The following is an 18,568-nucleotide window of genomic DNA, read 5'->3' as shown; positions in this document are numbered from 1 at the left end:
TTGTTGACAAAAAAAGAACACATTTGTTCGTTTGAGCTAGACACAAAACCTCACATGCGTTACTACGTTTGGTTCTGAATCCCACCAGATTAAGACTATCATAAAAAACAACTGGCATTTGATCGATAAAGTTGGACCCCATTTTGAGCAACCGCGTTTTGCCTTCAAAAGAGGTAGAAATCTTAGAGATTCTCTGGTGAGGGCTCATAATGAACCAGCACCTATGACTATACAGTCCCAATGGGGGTTACCACCGGTGGTTGGGCATTTCCCTTGCGGTTCCTGTGCAGCATGTGCGACTACCAAGACACTTAAAAATTGTACTGTGAATGGCAAAAACATCAAACTGTATCACCAATCAAATTGCAATACAAAGAATGTTATCTATTGCATACAATGTCCTTGCATGTTATCTTACATTGGTAAAACTACACAGCAAGTTAAGAAACGTGTGTTACAGCATCAGTCACGAATAAGATGTAATGTTACAACTGCCCCGTTAGTAGAACACTATCAACAAAAGTTACATCTGCCTACTGAAATGCAATGGTTTGTGATTGAAGTAATTAAAGGGACTAAACGTTGACCAAATGTAGATCGCTTACTTACTGTGAAGGAAAATAAGTGGATTTGGACCTGTGACACTGTGGATAGAGGTTTAAATTCCCTGATTGAATGGCATACTGTAGCCACCCTGTGAGTCATTGATAGCCCTATATGCCCAGTATTCTGGATTCTAAGTTGTGTAGAGATTACATCATTTAGCGGTTAGATTCCTGTTATGATAAAAATAGGTTGTTCTGACTGCTTCGCCCAACTGTCCGCTTTACTAATAGTTTTGTTCTAGCCAGGTATGTGATTATAGTTTTCGCCAGTTTTGACCCCAATATGTCAGTTCCATGGTTCCTGTTAGTTGTGGCTGGCTCTCTTACGTTACGTTGTGACATGGTCACTGACTTGCCTTTCGCCAGAGCTACAGTCTCTGACCCCGATGGCTTCACACTGTACCAAGATGGCTGCCGAGAACGTGTTACGTCATTACGCTCTGGACGCATATACACGTTAGCGTTTCGAGTCTTGGCTTGAACGCGGATACGGTTCGTGGAGCAACTGTGGTGCTTTCTGCATGTTATTAAGTAAGTTGGACCTGGGAGTGTACGGGTAAATACAGGACTAGTCGAATACTGCTAAGATTATCGTCAGCAATACTGATGCAGTGTTTTGATTTATAGGTGACGTGTACTTCCCTTAACTTATGCCCGAATTTTCATTTGAAACACGAGACTACTGGAGTCATTTACGTCTTCTGTAGGTAGGTGTATTGATACGAGGGTTGATATAAGATGTGTTATTTCGCATTCCTTAGTCAGTGGTGACATCTTATGTGATATTGATAGAGGTTGTTTCCCCCCCTGTTTCAGACTTGAGGTTAATGCAGCGCATGACCTTATGACTTCCGGCTGGAGGTCCTGGGTAAGCCCTGTGCTGTCCAGATTTTGTGTTTGTTTGGTTTATAATGTACTGAGTTCACGGCGGTGCTATGACAATGGTGGTGGTTTTGGCACTGGTGGATTTTTTAAGTGTCACAGTTAAGGTGTTTTCCTTTGGAGTGAGTGGACGATACCCTTTTGGCAAGGTTATATATATATTTTTTTTATATGTATTTGTTTTTAGATTAATATGTGCAGCGCTTGGTCCTGAAGATGGTCCTATGGATTGTTTAAACCAGCTAAGGACCGAAACGTCGACGCTTGGCAACGTTTTGTTCATTTTCTATATCATCATTTGATTGCTAAATGACTGTATTGTGATAAGTATTAGTTTTCACATGACATTCACTTTTCCATGTGTCTAACAAAAGTTGCCCTATACTACTAAAAATTTTGCCTGTCAATATTGTAGTAGTTTTGTTGCCATATTTGTAGTCTTGTATATGAAAAAAAGCACATAAGAAGAAATTGAGAATATTTGGAATAAAAAAACAGTTTAACTCTGTTTTCCTTGCTTTCAGTTAATGTTTGACCACTATGGTGGCAATATGAAAATTGATTCAATTTTGCTGAAATAATTCCTACAGGGACATCTGTGAAAACTGTTATTCACAGCAATTCTAGCATGGATGACAATGGCGTAATATAAGCTCTTCTTACTAAGGCCCTGATCACACGTTGGGTGCATATCTGTATAGCTAGAATTTCCGCTGTATTCTAGTATCTCCACACATACATCTACCTATTAGTATATAAAGTCCACAGAACAGTAGAATTTCTGTGCCTACCCAGAGTTACTGGGCAGAATTACACATGTAAATCCCATTTACAATGGGTTTAACACAGAAATGTACCACCTGCTCTGCAAGTGGGACAGTGAAGGGAGCTTAAGTGAGATGGGTGTGTAGAGGGAGCGATACTGCCTTACAAGAAGAGTGCATACTCCCGCTGTGCCTTAGTCCAATTAGAGTGCTAGAATGCTTCTAAAATTCAGCATATGAGGAATCCTGGATTTGCAGAACTATTTGGTGCTAATGACTTTAATTAAGATTCTCTTGAAGGAGAACTGGAAGAATTGGTCACTAAATTTTCTATCCTTTTGAAACAGAAAAATGCAACCATATTGCTTTTTGCGTTTTCCTTGCACTCCTGTTTATCAAGAGAACAAGGGCACTATTTAGATTGTAGAGAATGTTATTTACTCCTTTAACTGTACTCTGGATTTAGAGAACTCTGTAGCCCCAGTGGACAGAAATGCCATAATGGTGTCCTGTAAATGCACTGTAAGTGTACCATGCAGCTCCATCAACATGACGGCCCACTTTCAATATCTTTTTTAATTTTCAACAACACAATCCCAAAGTGAGATTTATTCTTTTTGAAAATAGAAAACACAATGACCCCTTGCCGAGGGAGTTTTATCCCATAGCGTGGTTGATCATTAAAATGTGTTTACTTTTTTAATTACACTCAAGTTTTGGATCGTTATGTGTGAAAGTAAAAACAAGCCATTTGTCCACCCACTCTAAATAGAGCAGGCAGACAAAAGGCCAAATCTCCGACTGCAATACTACATTGGGTTGAGAGAGGAGTATTTCAGTAGCAGATACCGAGTAGTCTCCATCACTGAGATACTTAAGGTCCACCTGTCTCTAAATGAGGCGGGCGGAACTTCAGTTTGGCCGTGCTGCTCCTCCTTTGCTGTTCGCTGGAGTACCTTCTCTGCCAAACTCTAAATCAGGCCTTAATTTTGCAATGGCTGTGCTTTTAGAGGCATTTTCTCCTCCTAGTTATAGCACCGTTTTAAAACGAGAAGTCAGTCCATACCTTCTGTAAAAGTCTTAGAACACTCTAACTTTCTTGAACAAGTGGAACTAGTGATAACTTGTGAGAATTGCTGAGGCTCCATGATAAAAGTCGAGTATTAATCACGTAGCACAGCAAAGGGACAAGCGAGACCAAGGAGGGGTTGAAGAGTTATTTGCATATAGAGGCACAAAATACAACTAAATTGCAGTAACCATAACAACCATATGTGCACTGGGGGTGTCGTGGTGGGTGAACGGCGCAGTGACACATGTGATTAAGCAACAACGGGGAGCGGCGAAAAAACAATAATAATAAACAGAGGGGGTCAAACAAAAGTATGTACAGTCACAAACATAGTTCTATTATTTGTGAATGACCCTTTGGTTGCCGCAAATGGCGTTTTAGAGTCGACGGGTTTCGACCTCTTTAGCTTGAGGTTATCATCAGGACAATGGTTACACGATTCAAAAAAGTGCTCTGGTGGTACTATGTGGGGCGAGGGAGGAAGTATCCAAAGTGTGTGCCTGCTAATCTGGAAGCGCGGTGCAGCGTTACTGGAAACAGAAGTCCGGTTGCTGGGGTGCGTTCATTCTTGGTAGGTCTTACATCGAGGGATTGAAGCATGCGGAGGACTTTGGCTGCGCTCTGAGGCGTTGGTTTGAGGGCTCGAGGGTGTCCAGTCCAGCTGTAACTCGCGGTCGAGGCAGTCCAGGAACGGGGGCCGCGATAAGTCCTGGGGCAAGGGGGCGTAGGAGCGAGTGAAGCGTCTCGGACTACGTGATTAATACTCGTGTTTAACAGTCCCCCTACATGATTTACCAGTTGAGACATTGTCCTTTTGCTGTTACACTTACCCGGTCTCAATTGGGTTAATGGGTTCACTCCTGTCTCTGTTTGCCATGATAAAAGTCAGCACTTAACAAAACACATTGCATAAATAAGCAAATCCCTGATTTTCATACAAAGGTCTATCTAATTTCACCTCAATTGTCTCTGCCGAGGCCTGAATATCACTAGTCCAGTTTGTTAAACTTTATTTGATTTTTGATAAAATCATGAAAGTGTACATTTCATTAATTAGCAGCAATATATCACAGTAAAAATACATTGAATCAAGATACATCAGCTAGAACTTTTAAGAGGATATTAGATAAAAACAAGCAATTGATGATAAAATAATTTCTAAAAATACCATCATTGTCCTGATAAAGCTAGAGTCTATAGTTCAGACACTTAATAACTTGCAGATAGAACACCAGACAAAACACAGGAAACAAAAAAAACGAATTTTGTGTGTCAGTAAAAGCGTTAAATAAAGATATATCGGTCTAATCTGTCTGAATTATTCAGAAACCAGAAGAGGACTTATATATTTATGTCAGAGATTCAAGAACTTAGGGGAAATGAATAATACATACATAGTGGCACAAACTGTTATCACAGTTACGAACAGGCAAATTAGATGGTTTATACCAAACCCTCTTCAGGAACAAGTGCTGATAAAATATGTCGAACCTCAGGAATGTCAAGAAGGTATGTTGCCGATTAGGCATATCCAAGAGGAGGTAGGACTTGATCATGCTGCCAGATTTAACAAGGACATACTTGCACATGGTTTGCTTTGTTAAAGCAGAGTTCTCCTGATCGGATGCCACTCTCTGAGAAAAGGCCTGCTTGAACCACGCAAGATCACTTTTCAAAATATCCCCGGGGTTGGTAAATAGTCAAGGTCACCCTAGATCCTGAAATTATTTCTTAATGTATTGTATTCATGGGATCTGGGCTACCTTGTCTAAATGAAAACAATCCTGGAGACTGTTGGACTTGGGCCTTAGGGCAGGTTCACCCCTAATCTTTTTGCTTTTATTTGTGACCCAATGTTAGTGATTTTTGGGTCTTGGCGCACTTTTTCCCTGTGCCCCAGAGTGAAGTGCGTGCGTGTAGTATGGCTGGCCTGCCCTCCCATAGGAATGCATGGGGAATGTGTGTGTCCATGTTAGTTCCTGATGTGTGGGGAGTGCAAGCTCGAGTTTGGTATGTATGAACTCGTGAGAATGAATGCTGCGCAATGGTATGTGCGGCTTGTATGTGTCTAGAAGGGAAGTGCTACTTCTGGACATTGATGTATGTGTGCAGTGAGGATGCTGGAGGGTGATTGGCTGGAGCTGGCTGGCATGCCAGGCTCCAGGAAGTCTGGATGGGTCTGCCCGGTGGTGAGTGTGAGATCAGCATGAGTGATGTGTGGGAGGAGTGCACCTGGGTCCTGGATGGGCTGGGTTTTTCCCCACACAATGCTGGCTCCGCCCCCCTGTGGTTCGTCTAACGACCCAAGCCTCCCCAGTGAATGAAAGGGGTGGTTGGGCCATCAAGGGTACTCCCAAGCCAGCTGCAACTGGTTTCCCCCCACCCTGCACCCTGAAACAAAGGATTTCACAGTATAAGAAGGGGCTGTGTCCCCTTACAATTTGTTCTACTTTTGGATCCTTGCCAGAGGGGGCTGTTGCTGCTGCTGGGGCCAGGAGGACCGCCACTTGGAGTGTCTCCCTGCCTGGAGACCCAGTGTGCTGGCTCTAGCCCTGCCTTGCCCCCCTGCCTTCCTCCAGACCCTGCTGGAACCTTTGCTTTACTCTTAGCGCTTGGGAGCGCTTATTTGCCCACTAGCGCTGTGGAGCGCTTTTCCTTTTACTCCTAGCGCTGAAGAGCGCTTTATTTTACCCCTAAGCGCTGGGTGCGCTTTATTTTGATTCTAGCGCTTTGGAGCGCTTTGCCAGGCCGAGCGAGTGCCCACCTCGCTTTATATTTAATTTGACGCCGGTGCCCACCCGGCATTGCCCCGTTGTTTCACCGCCGCAGTCCCAGGATCGAGGAGAAGGCGAGAGGAGGCAGCCGCTGACGTCACGAGGGGGCCGCGCTGGGATTGGCCCAGCCGGCGGAGATTCCCTCGCGTCATAGGACAGAAGCTCTGTGATTGGTCCCGACCTCAGGGACTCCCGTAGCGTCATCCCGGGGCCGCACAGGGATTGGCCAAGCCTCGAGGGCTTCCCCGTGTGCACCCAGGAGACCGCCAAGCCGCCCAGAAGGAGAGCCGACCGAGAGTGAGAAGCGCCGCCCGGGAAGCAGCCGGTGAGTGCGGGGGCGTGCCTCTTTGTTCCCGAGCGGCCCCAGTTGGCAGACGGCCGCTCCAACGTGGGCAGCATTTCGTTGTGGGAGCCAAGGGCTCCGGGGGCAATTGATCTTTGTCGAGCCTGCAAGGCTCCCGCCCTATGTATAATTACGAGCCCCGAGGCTCGAGGGGGCATTCGTTTTAAGAGCCCACGAGGCTCCAGGGACCTGCATTTGTTCTTTGAGCCCCGAGAGGCTCGAGTGCCGGCACCCTGGCCCATTGAGCCCTGAGAGAGGCTCTTGAGCGCCCATCATTGGTTTAGAGCGCAGAAGCTCTTTGGTGCCAGCACATTTGTTTTGCGAGCCAGAGAGGCTCTGGGGACACGAGTGTGGTCAGTAGCCCCGAGGCTCCCACACAGTGTCTCCTCCCCACCAGTGTTCTTGAGCCCACGTGGCTCCAACGTTTGCCTACCTGCTATTTACAACTGTCCAGCACTTAGTGGACAGTTGCTACGTTTAGGCTTTGTTCTTGGCTGCCTGCGCAGCCTTCCCTGACATTGGACTCAGGGCATTCCAGCCCCTTGCGAGGCCAGTTGGCCTGGGGGACAGTTCTAGTGTTGTGCTTCATGCACCCTGCGCAATTTGTGATTTACTTGTGAATTTGATTCCTGCGCAAATGTTCTACCTGCACCTCTGAATGTGTTTTAATGTTTCATGTGCCATTGTTTGTTATTACCTTTGCTAAAAGTGACCTGCTTAGGTGATTCTTTATGTGTTGTTCCCCTTTGCTAAAAGTGACCTGCTTAGAGGAATGTTTGTTGTTACCTTTGCTAAAAGTGACCTGCTTAGGTAATTGTTTGTTTTATCCCCTTTGCTAAATGTGACTTGCTTAGGTGATTATTTTAGGTTTCCTTCCCTTTGCTAAATGTGACTTGCTTAGGTGATAGGTTTTCCTTCCATAGGTCCTGATGATAAGGTCCTAGTTCCCTGCGTGATATCCCTACAGTGTTTAGGGTGGCGTAGGAGGTATTTACCCTTTACCAGTAGTTACTGGTGGTATGCTACATTAACTATTTTCTGTGTTACAGTCATTATATGTTTATGTGCTAAGTGTTATACCTACAAGTGCTATTTCTAAAAAGTGCATACCCCTGACAGTGGTCCAGGTGGCCCTGTCCTGTACATAATCCCTTGTAAATCTTGCCCGTGCCTGTTGGCACATTGTAAAGTGTGTGTGTTATCTAATGTGTTTTTATTATTATAATACAAAGGCTATTTTTGATATAACCTTGTGTGGAGTTTCCTTTGTGGTGGGCCTAGGGTGTTGTCGCTGGGGTGCGCGCGCAAACGCTTTACACATCGCCTCCGAGATTAGCCTTGCTGCTCGCGTCACGTTACCCAGAGGGTGAGCAGGGGTTATCTTGGTGTGTGTGACTCCCTTGCCCTGACCTTAGAAATGGCGATCCCTGACTGACTTTGGCGTGAGCCTTGGCCGGCCGGGGGTCCCGTTTCTAACAGAGACTATGTCGGTTAAAATGTAATTCTTCCTTACACCACACTGGACACCACAATAAAAGTGGGCAAACACGAATAAAATCTATATTATAAGACCCACCCAGTTCTTCGTGAATTATTTCAGCAGGGGTTCCGCTGCCATGTCCAGTAGGTTTCTCAGAAACCTCTTTTCAATCAATTGAACATAATCAGTGTTTGCATACCCCCAGATTTCATAGCCGAAGGTGGCCTTTGGGATACATTTAGCCTTATATACATCTAATGAATGTTTAGGGGGTTTATGCCCAAAGCGTCTGGCAAAGTCGTTTCAGCCCCAAGATGGCCCTTTGTTAAACCCTCCATTTTGAGATCTGTATAAAGTTGTAGTCCCAGATAAGAAAGATTTTGTACTCTAGATAAAACCTGGCCCTGTACTGCAAAATTGCAGGATTTTGTATTCTTGAGACGTACCACCATAAAATGTGATTTCTTAAAATTAGTATATAAATCCAAGCTATTCATAAAATCAAGAAATGTATCTAGAAGTCATTGCAGGCACTTAGCTGTACAAGTGATTAAAACCACATCATCGGATACATGCGTACTGGATCATTCTTCTAACAACTCAAGGAACATCTGAGCCGATGTCTGAGTACCTACTCTAGCTGATTTATATATATGATAATTAAAAAGGGGGCAAGAATGCAGCTCTGCTGAATACCATTTTTTTTTTCTTTTACAAAAAAAAAGTTTTATTGTATAACCCAAAATTCTACATTCATACAGACAGCGATCCATAAATGATACATCTACTAAAGATTTAACAGCCATCTTCAGACTTAATTCTCTCATTTCTCCATCTTCTTTCTCCTCTTCCACCCCTCTGATATAGAGGACATTGTTACACCTTATCAGATAACGCCCCATCAATGTATTCTTCTGTGTTTGCCAGCTGCATGTTCATATATCCATCGACAGATACTAAATACCCTTTGTATTCTATTCCCCATTTTAGTTTGCCCATTACTGGCTTGCCAGTCAGTCCATTGAAGAAAGGCTTTGGGTTCAGTGGTAAACTCATGCTGGGTTAATTTTCCCTCACCGGGAAAACACAAAAAAAATTCCTCCCCGGGGCCGTAGAAATCACGTGCCACCGCCGGAGTGCTACGAAAGAAAATGGCGAGCCGAACACCATTTTTAAGATCAAAGAACTTAGCGCGTCCATCATTAGAAACAAATCTAACCTACCCCTTTTAGGCCACTATATAAGTCTCTCATGAAGGGGACGAGTACCTGATCCACCCTCAGCATCACTAATATACATAATCACACTATCTGCTCCCCCTTAGTACAGAAAGATGCATTCCAGTACTTTTGTTGGTGATACTGATACATGCAAGGCATATTATTTGTCTTGCTTGCATCATGAAACAACTAAATGCTCCTATCGATCCAATAATAATGGTTCGGAGCGATCCATTATTCTTGAAGAAGTAAGAACCTATGTCCTAAACTACAGTTTTACATGTAAGTAAAGAATATTTCAGTTTTTTACTTTTTTCAATGAATACTGTGTTGCCTGTTGCAAATATGATCACCTACATTAACCAAAGCTTTCTTTGCTGATATCTTACAGGAACTATATGTTCAATCAAGAAGAAAGCCACATTGATACCACAGAGTTTGACGATAGTTATCCAGAGTGTATGCCGTCTCAAGAGGAATGTGAAGGGTCTTCAAATGGCAGTGAATTGTCTGACGCTACGATACTAGTTCCATCTACTGAAGTTCCAAAAACAAACATACATACAGCCAGAGTAAGTCTTTCGGGACAGCTGACAACAGATAGCACAGACTCACATCAATGTAATGCAACCAATAGCGATGACAATGACTCTGTTACAGATATTTTTTCTAGTAACAAGCTCAGCACACTTGTAGCTGAAAACGTTGAAATAAATAGAAGAGGAAAATTGATTCATAACAAAAAACAATATTGCTACTATGTCTAAAAACACAGGTTAAAATGCTGCGCCACCTGTGTCGGAAATATCAAACTGAGAAAGAGGTTTCTCATGCAATGCCAGTAAAATGTCGGAAAGAAAGGTTGAAGAGGTTTGCTCTAATTAGAAACTCAGGAAACTATCAGCATAACCAAGAGGTAAAACAAACCTCAGGAGATCAGAGAGGAAGACAACCCAAACAATTATTTGCACTGTGTGTATTGCAAAGTATGTGTGAAAAGATTTGAGTTATGGAGACACAAGAAGAACTGTGCTTTTGCTCTAAAGTCTGAAGTAAAGGTATAGAGACAAAGTCCTGCGCAAGCTCTTGCTGCTTTTTATGAAGCAAAACTAAGTAATGTTTCAAACAGTCTTTGGGAGTTACTTAGACATATTCGTGGCAATGATATAATGTATGCAATCCGAAGTTATTTGTCAATAAGAGAATATGGGCAATATCTGTATAATAAATTTCAACATGCTATAGATGATAAAAAGGAATACATCAGATGTAAATTACATGAGCTAGGACCACTCATTTTTCAGCTCAGAAAAGAAAAACATGAGCATAGCCTTGAAGATGCTGTAAAGTCAAATAACCGTAAGCATGTCAGCTGTTAAAGGTATTGCAGGTATACATTTTACTACAGGAACACGGAAGACACCATCACTCATTTTAAAGTTAGGATATTTACTATCACACACAATGCAGAGCTCTGTAACCCAGAGACAACCTGCCACTTAACAATCAAAGCATATTGCATTGACATTTAACAAAAACATTATACAAAAGAAAACTGAAATGATAAGAAAACATAACCCCCCCTGCACTGTCTTTGCACACCACCAATGTTTGTACACAGTCGCCCGCACATAAAGAACACCATTATCAGGACCCAACAAGCCCAGAACCACAACTCCTGCCCAGCTTATCCCTCAAGTGCCACATCTCTCACAACAGGGGGCTTCAGATCCAAGCACCGATATACCGCCCACCTCTTCCAGATCTTATAATGTTTCATCGGGCACCCACATGCCTGAAAGATGGGAACCTTCAAGCCCATATTAAAGTCCCAAACCATTTTTCCACACCAATAGCGGAGGTCGAGCCCTAGCCTTCCACCTAAGTGCAATGTCCCGCTAAGCCAGCGTAAAGCCCAGCATCATCAATTGACGTTTATAAATATTCCCCCCCGTTATATGTAACCACACCAATTTTGGGGAGTAAGGAACCTCCCATCCCAGGACTTCCGCAAGGCAGGCCAAGACTCTTCGCCATAACCTTTCTATCACTGTGCATTGCCAAATTGTGTGAAAGAGAGTACCATCCTCCGAGCCACAACTCATGCACACCGGGGTCTCTATCACGCCAGCCCTCCAGAGCCGGACGCGAGTATAATACATACGGTGAGATAGTTAAATTGAATCAGCCAGAGAGGCATGGCTATCACCGCTCCACAAGGGGACACAAGCGCTTCCGTCCAGTCCTCCTTATTCATGGGACCCATGCCATCTTCCCACCTACCCCTGCGTTTATCTAGCGTGGTAGGACTATTTGTCACTACGGTTTGGTATACTTTAGAGATTTTATGGTCGTGCAGGTCCCTCATAAATACTTTGGCTTCAACGGGCAAACAACACATTTTTGAAAGCATCACCTTTACTGTTTTTTTTTTAATTAAATTAGTGTTAAAGAAAAGCCTACAAGGTATGACAAACAGAGGACACAGGATTAAAGGTAGGTGGTACATTTTTCAGAAAGGTCCTCTGCGTATGCTTTCCCAAGGCTGCAACTCTTCCAGAATCACTCTTTAGGCACAAGAGTCTACTTCATCGTCACAGAGATGGAAAAAGTAACCATAGTGAGAAAATGAAGAAAGTAAACTAATTCTTTATTTTCTTCATGCAACTTACCCAGAGAAAGCATCAGAGAGATCCTCAAATAATTTTTAACTGAGAAAGTGTCAATACCCTCATAGTCTTTTATCCAAAGTTGCAGAAGACGTTGACACACTGCGGCTGTTCCTGTCTATCAGAAGTAGATCTAAATGTTGAAACAAACTGTAAATGACTGCCTTCATAACGTGTGTAAAGGATATGGCCTTAAAATTCTTCTATTTTATTTTCTTATTTTAGAACTTGTGGAAGAAGATACGAGACAATATTTAAGTGCTAAAGATCAAGGTATGCAACCTATATTACAATTATGTTTCTTATGCTTCCAACTGTATAAACATACAAATGTATCATGTTAATTAATGTACTCGCTGTACGAGGAGATGCTATATGAGAGGGCTTATGTTTTAGCTGTTAATTATTCACTGCTGATGTTTTATGTCTACAAAGTCACCTCATATCCAAATATAAGCAGGTTGCTGCCTTTTCACTGCTAGGCAGGGTAAGCAATTCAAAAACACTTTACGAAAGACACTGCATGTCCCTAGAGCACCCATGTATACTGTCCAGTGTGTTGCTGCTATACTCACTGACATCGCTGTGTTGGCTGTCCAGACACTAGTAGTGTGTGAAATGTGGTGGGCTCATCTAGGCTGGGAACAGAGCTGTGGTGTCTAAACACAACAGGTGGGTCCCATGCAGTTAAGTGACATCCTGTGCCTTAAGCTTCATGCATGAGCTACTTACTATTTCTTCACTTTCTCCAACATTGGTTCTTTTATATATTCACATGCTTGAATCATTCTCCGTTGTCAGGCTGGGAATCCCCGGTACACTGGCAGGAAATTTTCTGCTCCGCTTACCAGCGAGTCACCCATTGCATTCCAATCAGCTATGCCATAATATTCGGTTCCTCATTCTAAAATGGCCGCCGGCGTGAAGCGTTGCATGACAACTCTCATATTAATTCCAGGTGGTAAAGCGGCAGAATGCTAACAGGAAAGAAGCAGCACACTCTGCAGTTGCTCGTGTAACAAGCAATAAGCGCCACTTAAAATTTTGATTAAAAATAGTTAATTTTCTAGACAAACGACCAATCCAGGATCATGAGGATCAGCATGAGCCCCATGTAGGAATTGTCACCACTTTTATGTTAATGTTGTACCCTGCCCGGTGCCGGCATGGAGGGTAGGTGAGTCTGCTGATCCCCAAACAACTGAATGGGCACCACGCTACAAGGTGTCCAATAGAATCACCGCACATGGATTGAGGCGATATCCCCTACTATGGGAGATCGATGAACCACACTATTGAATATCTTTATCATAGTGACCACTTGTGGTAGGTAGCTACTAGCCTCACTACTGAGTGTAGATAGATTCACTTCACATAGAGTAGGTCCTGAAGAATTGCAACAGATTATTAGAACCAATAGGCAAGAAACATGTTGACCCTAGGAGATGAGCATAGCTTGTACTGAACCTAGAAGCCAGGAAGCTGCCACTCTACACGTTTTTAGTCAAGGGCATAACCAACCTGAATAAAAGTATTATTTGGATTATCCTACTTGTTTAACCACACACTTCACTGTTTCTACACTTCACGGGCCACACCCCCCCACTTAATCATACTGCAAGGAACAAAAGACCTCCGACAAAGAGCCCGTTTAAGGGAGCCCGTTGGGTATTGCAGCACCGACCCAACGAGGAGCAGGTCCAAATGATGAAGCATGACACCTAGCTTGCTGGGTGTGTAAGGACCTTAGTTCCGACAGAGCGGGATCCCTCCACTTTTAACAGTGCCTGACCTCCATACCGTATTCCAGGGTATTGGTGGGTCGGCCGTCATCAAACCTTCATTGCAGAGATCTATACAGGGCATCTTTGCTGGACCTCAGTAAAAAGCCCCCCTGTTCCCTTACTTTGTTGAACAACAATCCCCGGTAGACTGTCACGGCATTTTCTGCTCCGCTTACCAGCGACTCACCCATTGCATTCAAATCAGCTATGCTATAATATTTGGTTCCTCATTCTAAAATGGCTGCCAGTGTGAAGCGTTGCTTGACAACTCACATATTAAATCCCAGGTGGTAAAGCGGCAGAATACTAACAGGAAAGAAGCAGCACACTCTGCAATGACAAGAAATTCAAGAGTACAGTTGCTCGCATAGCCAGCAATAAGCGCCACTTAAAATTTAGATTAAACATAGTTAATTTTCCAGGCAAACGGCCAATCCATTCAAAGCTTGTAAGTCGCCAAACTATTGCTAAGAAAGGGGACCCCTGAAACTAGTACAAAGTACACCTAGACAGGGAAAATACAATAATGTAAAAAATGCGAGGGATACTTCAAAAAAGGACACAACTTTTTATGTCATGATTAAAGAGAAAACACAATGGTGACACACAAGAACAAACTATTTGTTTAAGAAAGTGCAAACTTATTTATTTATCTAATGATATTATTCCATTGTTTGGTATTTTATAAAAAGACACATGTAAGATTGAAAAGTTATTACTGTCAAACATTAAATATTAGCACAACTCTCGCAGACGCACAACACTCTTACCTCTATCACACAAGACCATACACACTGAGATCACACAGAATATACATAGATTGCCATAGTTAATATGTTACAGTTGATTATCATTATCAGAAAAGGGGGACTGAGGAAACTAATAATTATATTGGGATGAGTTATCCGGTCCTCTAGATTGGAGCAGATGTAAGGCTGACTCTACGCGCGTTTCGACAGATCCACTGTCTTCATCAGGAGTTTCACCTTTACATGTTGTGCTCATTTGCTGGCTCGATTGTCATTCTTCCACCCACTGTGGATTGCACCACCGCACAACAGTAATTAAAGTATTAATGGATTCAAAAGAAAATGTCCATCCAGTGTTGGTACAGTTTTAACATATTTCTTTAATCTTCTTTATTTATTTCAATTTCATTGGCCAGCCAATGCCTTTCGTTCAGAAAGAACTTCGTCAGGGCGTATTTCTGTGTCCAATAATCACAGAACTCTAACTTGTCTGTCGTGGCTTGATACCTTGCTCGTAGTCTGCTAATGTACCAGGGTTGCGGCGTGCTCCAGCGGCAATAGAGTATCTACTTGAGTGTTCAAAGTCGCCAAACTATTCCATCCAATTCGAAAAATATATTATTCTATCCAACTTGATGAGTGAGACGATGGGGTGATGATGAGGATCAGCATGAGCCCCATGTAGGAATTGTCACCAACATTCATGTTAATGTTGTACCCTGCCCAACTTCGTGAGTTTTATGAGGCTATGCACCTCATTTTTGAGTGGGATGACCCCTCTGGAGCGCCTTTAGGCCCTGTGTGCTCATTGAGTGTCCCCACTGGATTTCCACCAGCAGGTCCACCCTTGGCGTTAGTCTGGCTCCCTGGATCTGGTGCTGGATTCAGAGCAGCGTGGATCACAAGACTGCGACCTACACTAGAGCTCATTCCAGATATGTCATTCCCGGCACTACCTACGCCCCAGGGCAGCACCGATCCCATCATCATACCCAACTCCAGTATGGAACTGGACCTGCATCACCCGATGGCTGTTCTGGCCCCGGCCAGAACTCAACCTTCCGAGTCAGTTCCAGTGCCTCCTTTTTTCAACAGCCCTGCACAGGCGTATGTTTGGGGTGGATCATACAACCTCCTTGAGGAGGCCGATGACGTCTGGTTTGAGGAATTGGTGAATGCCAAAGGTATGGACACCTCTCCAGACATTGGCCTGGGCTCTTCTCCCACTGTGGCTACAGAAGAAGGGGCGGCTTTGCTATGGTTGTGAGGAGGACGGCTGAGATGCTGGATCTTCAGCTGCCCTCGGTGGCAAATGATGCCAAGGAGTGACGAGGAAGTCAAATTTATAGTAAATATTTTCCAAAAAGTACTTTCAAAAAGCCACCTTTTGCCTGCCTGAAGCCTCTAGAAACCTATCTGCCTGAGTTTCCAAATGTCACCCAGGAGCTGAATGCCTCATTAATGAGGTGTGAATTGGCCCCCAGAGCTGAAACACAGGCCTTGGGTGTTTGCAGGTGCAGGTGTTTTGTTGCTCTGACAGATGTGCATCTGGGCAGTGCCCAGAACTTAATTATCTTCAAAGATGTCTCCCCTGTCACAGGCAGCTCTAGTTAACACCTGGGCTTGACCCATCTTTTGTCCTATTAGCCAGCCAGACACCAATCCCAGTTGGAGAGGAGCTTCCCTCAGAACCGGTTTTGAATGAGAACAGGGAAATGGCTCATTTCCCTGGCCATACCTCTATGGTAGGCACATGAGTTCTGCACAAAAGAAGAAAGCCTCTTACATCTTGGTTTTCGGTAGAGAGGGGCACTGTGGGATTGGTTGCAGTAGGGCATACAGAAACCACTGCAAACGTATGTAGAGTTACCCCGGGGAATTTGTTCCCTATTGATTAGGGAGGGGCCTGGATTTACCCACACCCACAGGCTAGTGTCAAACACAAATGTGGCATCCCTACCACCCTCATCAGAACACTACTATGACCTGTGGAAGACAGAAGGTCTGCACCAGCTGTTGAGACTTGTGAGGAGAATCCTAAGAGCTGGACCTGGTTCCACCTGTACCCAGGATAACAAGTGGACTGCAAGGGTCAGTCAACCAACCTCCTGTTAAGCTACAGAGACACAAAAAAAGTAAGAAGCCCATTTTCATGGAAACCCCTAGCTGGACCCACCTTAGGTTCTGCCGATGGCTTTTGTTGAAGTGAGTCCTTGTCCCCATGCCCTGTTTCTGAGGTCCTGGTACCCTCGGCTGGTGACGTTGTAATCCTCCTACCTAAACCTAAAAGCTGGGACTTTTTGCCTGGAGAACTGGTGTGGGACCAGGACCAAGCTGTCATCTGTTGAAGGTGCTTCTCCAGTGGGCTTGACTTCCCCACAGCTCCAGCTTCGTTGTACTCCATCCTGCATGACATGTCAGACGGCGGTCGGCTTTTTTTTGCAGTAAAGGCACGCGTATTCTTTGACTTAGGATTGACCTGCAGGCTATCCTCCAGGGCGCGATAATTCCTGCCTGCAAGTCCAGACCCACCTGTTCCCCTCCTCTCCTTCCACTGTCTTGATAAAGACCCGCCGTGACCACCAATCGGGGCGCATCAGGGTCGAAACGTCGACGTATAACCTTGGTCAAGTACCCTCCAGGAACGGGCACAGTAACCATCTGTTTCCTTGGAGCATTAACTCAGAACTCTGACCGTTCAACTACAAAACTTTCCTCCCTTCTCTCCCCCCCCTCGTGTACAATACTGTATAAAGTTGTATATAAGTGTCACTGAATATTATTGCACTATTCACTTTGTTCACCAACAGTCACTCTTCACTTGTTTTTATCATTTACTGAAACGCATACGGAATGAAGTAATTCCTCTATATTGCATCTGTGACTGTTTACTATATAAAAACTTTGAATTTTGTTTGTTTTCAGAGAGGTTTTTATTGAATTTATTTGAACCTAATTCATCTATTGTGTTATGAGCTAATATTGCCTTTCTTTGAAGCAATGTATTCTGCCACGCAACAGAAGCACTGTTTTCTTTAATCGTAGTACTCCACAGCAGCAAATCAGATTCACCAGACCTGCGCTGTCCGGCATCCGACGATGTCAAACCCTCTTCAGCTACAGCCTGCAGCCTGCAGCCTTGCCCCACTGAGGAAATCAGAATGCCAGAAAAGAAGTCCAAAAGTATACATCTTCAGTAGATGCAGGAGAGAAATTCAATCACTTCTCATTCAGACTTCTCACACTTTGAAAGGAATAAGGTAACTAGCCCCCAATATCTGTTTAACACTGAACATGCCGTCAATTTCCCCAATTACTGATGAGTTAAATCACTGACTTTCTTTCTTCAACCCTCTGTGGAAAAGTGGGTTGACTTTGAGATTTAACATATTAGACTTTTACAAGTCAGATCAACTCTTTGGTCAATTCTAACTTGATAAATAATGACCTCTTCCAAAGCAACATATTGCTTAGTTCATCACAGCATGCGTTCTCATCCGCCATGCCATATCCTGCAGAGATTTATGACACAATGTAAGGGCCCGCTCAAGAGGCATGCCCATCCCCACTGAGCTGTTTGGCCCACAAAGATATCTGTAAGGCAGTGACTGGGGCTTCCACCTCTGCTTTCACAAAGCACGGCCACCTTTGAATTTGATTCAAGATCAGAAACAGCACTTGGATATGTGGTGCTGCACAACCAAACCCATTAAGGTATGCCCCAATTATGACTTTTGTCTATATGCGGTTTATCTTACTTCATTGATAATCATTATTCTGGCATGTTAATCTGTGAGAGCTAATGTTGAAGAAGAAGAGGTTCTCTTCCAGGGGATACTCTTCTATCGTTATAAGCATTGAATAGTTCTGCCCATGCGCTGGGATCCCAGAGCACATTTTAAATATATTACAAATATATGTTTAGCTGCACTAAAGTATGTAGCACTCTAAAAAAAACCACATATATATGTATACATCTATATACACATGCCGCCTATAGAAAAGGTTGAACAAATGCTCAAATTACAGTGAGTGTTTCATTTAAACATTCAACATTTCAGCAATACAGAAAATGAGACTTTAGAGTGTAAAACATAGTCTTTATTTCAAAGGAAGAGGCAATGGAATGGAAGGCATTGTTAGCCAAAAGGCTGCATTGAAACCATAACATAGAAAGCTGGCACTGGGCCTTGTTAGACCTCACAGGGCCTGCTGCATCCTATCAT

The 18,568-nt window shown here is 43.7% G+C and overlaps 1 long non-coding RNA gene and 1 pseudogene across 1 annotated transcript in view; one reads left to right on the top strand and one right to left on the bottom strand.

Moving 5' to 3' along the window:
• Positions 1-247: 247 nt before the first annotated feature.
• Positions 248-9,021, bottom strand: LOC144827960 (small nuclear ribonucleoprotein F pseudogene; annotated as a pseudogene).
• Positions 9,022-9,535: 514 nt separating this feature from the next.
• The window catches only part of LOC144827062 (uncharacterized), a 44,860-nt gene continuing 35,827 nt past the window's right edge, over positions 9,536-18,568 (top strand). Inside the window, exons 1-3 of the long non-coding RNA XR_013610012.1 lie at positions 9,536-9,712; positions 12,035-12,082; positions 17,388-17,602. This is a non-coding gene — a long non-coding RNA (uncharacterized LOC144827062). The remainder of the gene's footprint in view (positions 9,713-12,034; positions 12,083-17,387; positions 17,603-18,568) is intronic.

This window comes from Lissotriton helveticus, chromosome 4_1 (assembly GCF_964261635.1).
Source record: "Lissotriton helveticus chromosome 4_1, aLisHel1.1, whole genome shotgun sequence".
Lineage (NCBI taxonomy): Eukaryota > Metazoa > Chordata > Amphibia > Caudata > Salamandridae > Lissotriton > Lissotriton helveticus.
Note: the sequence above shows the minus strand (reverse complement) of the source record. Positions and strands in the feature narration are given on the sequence as shown.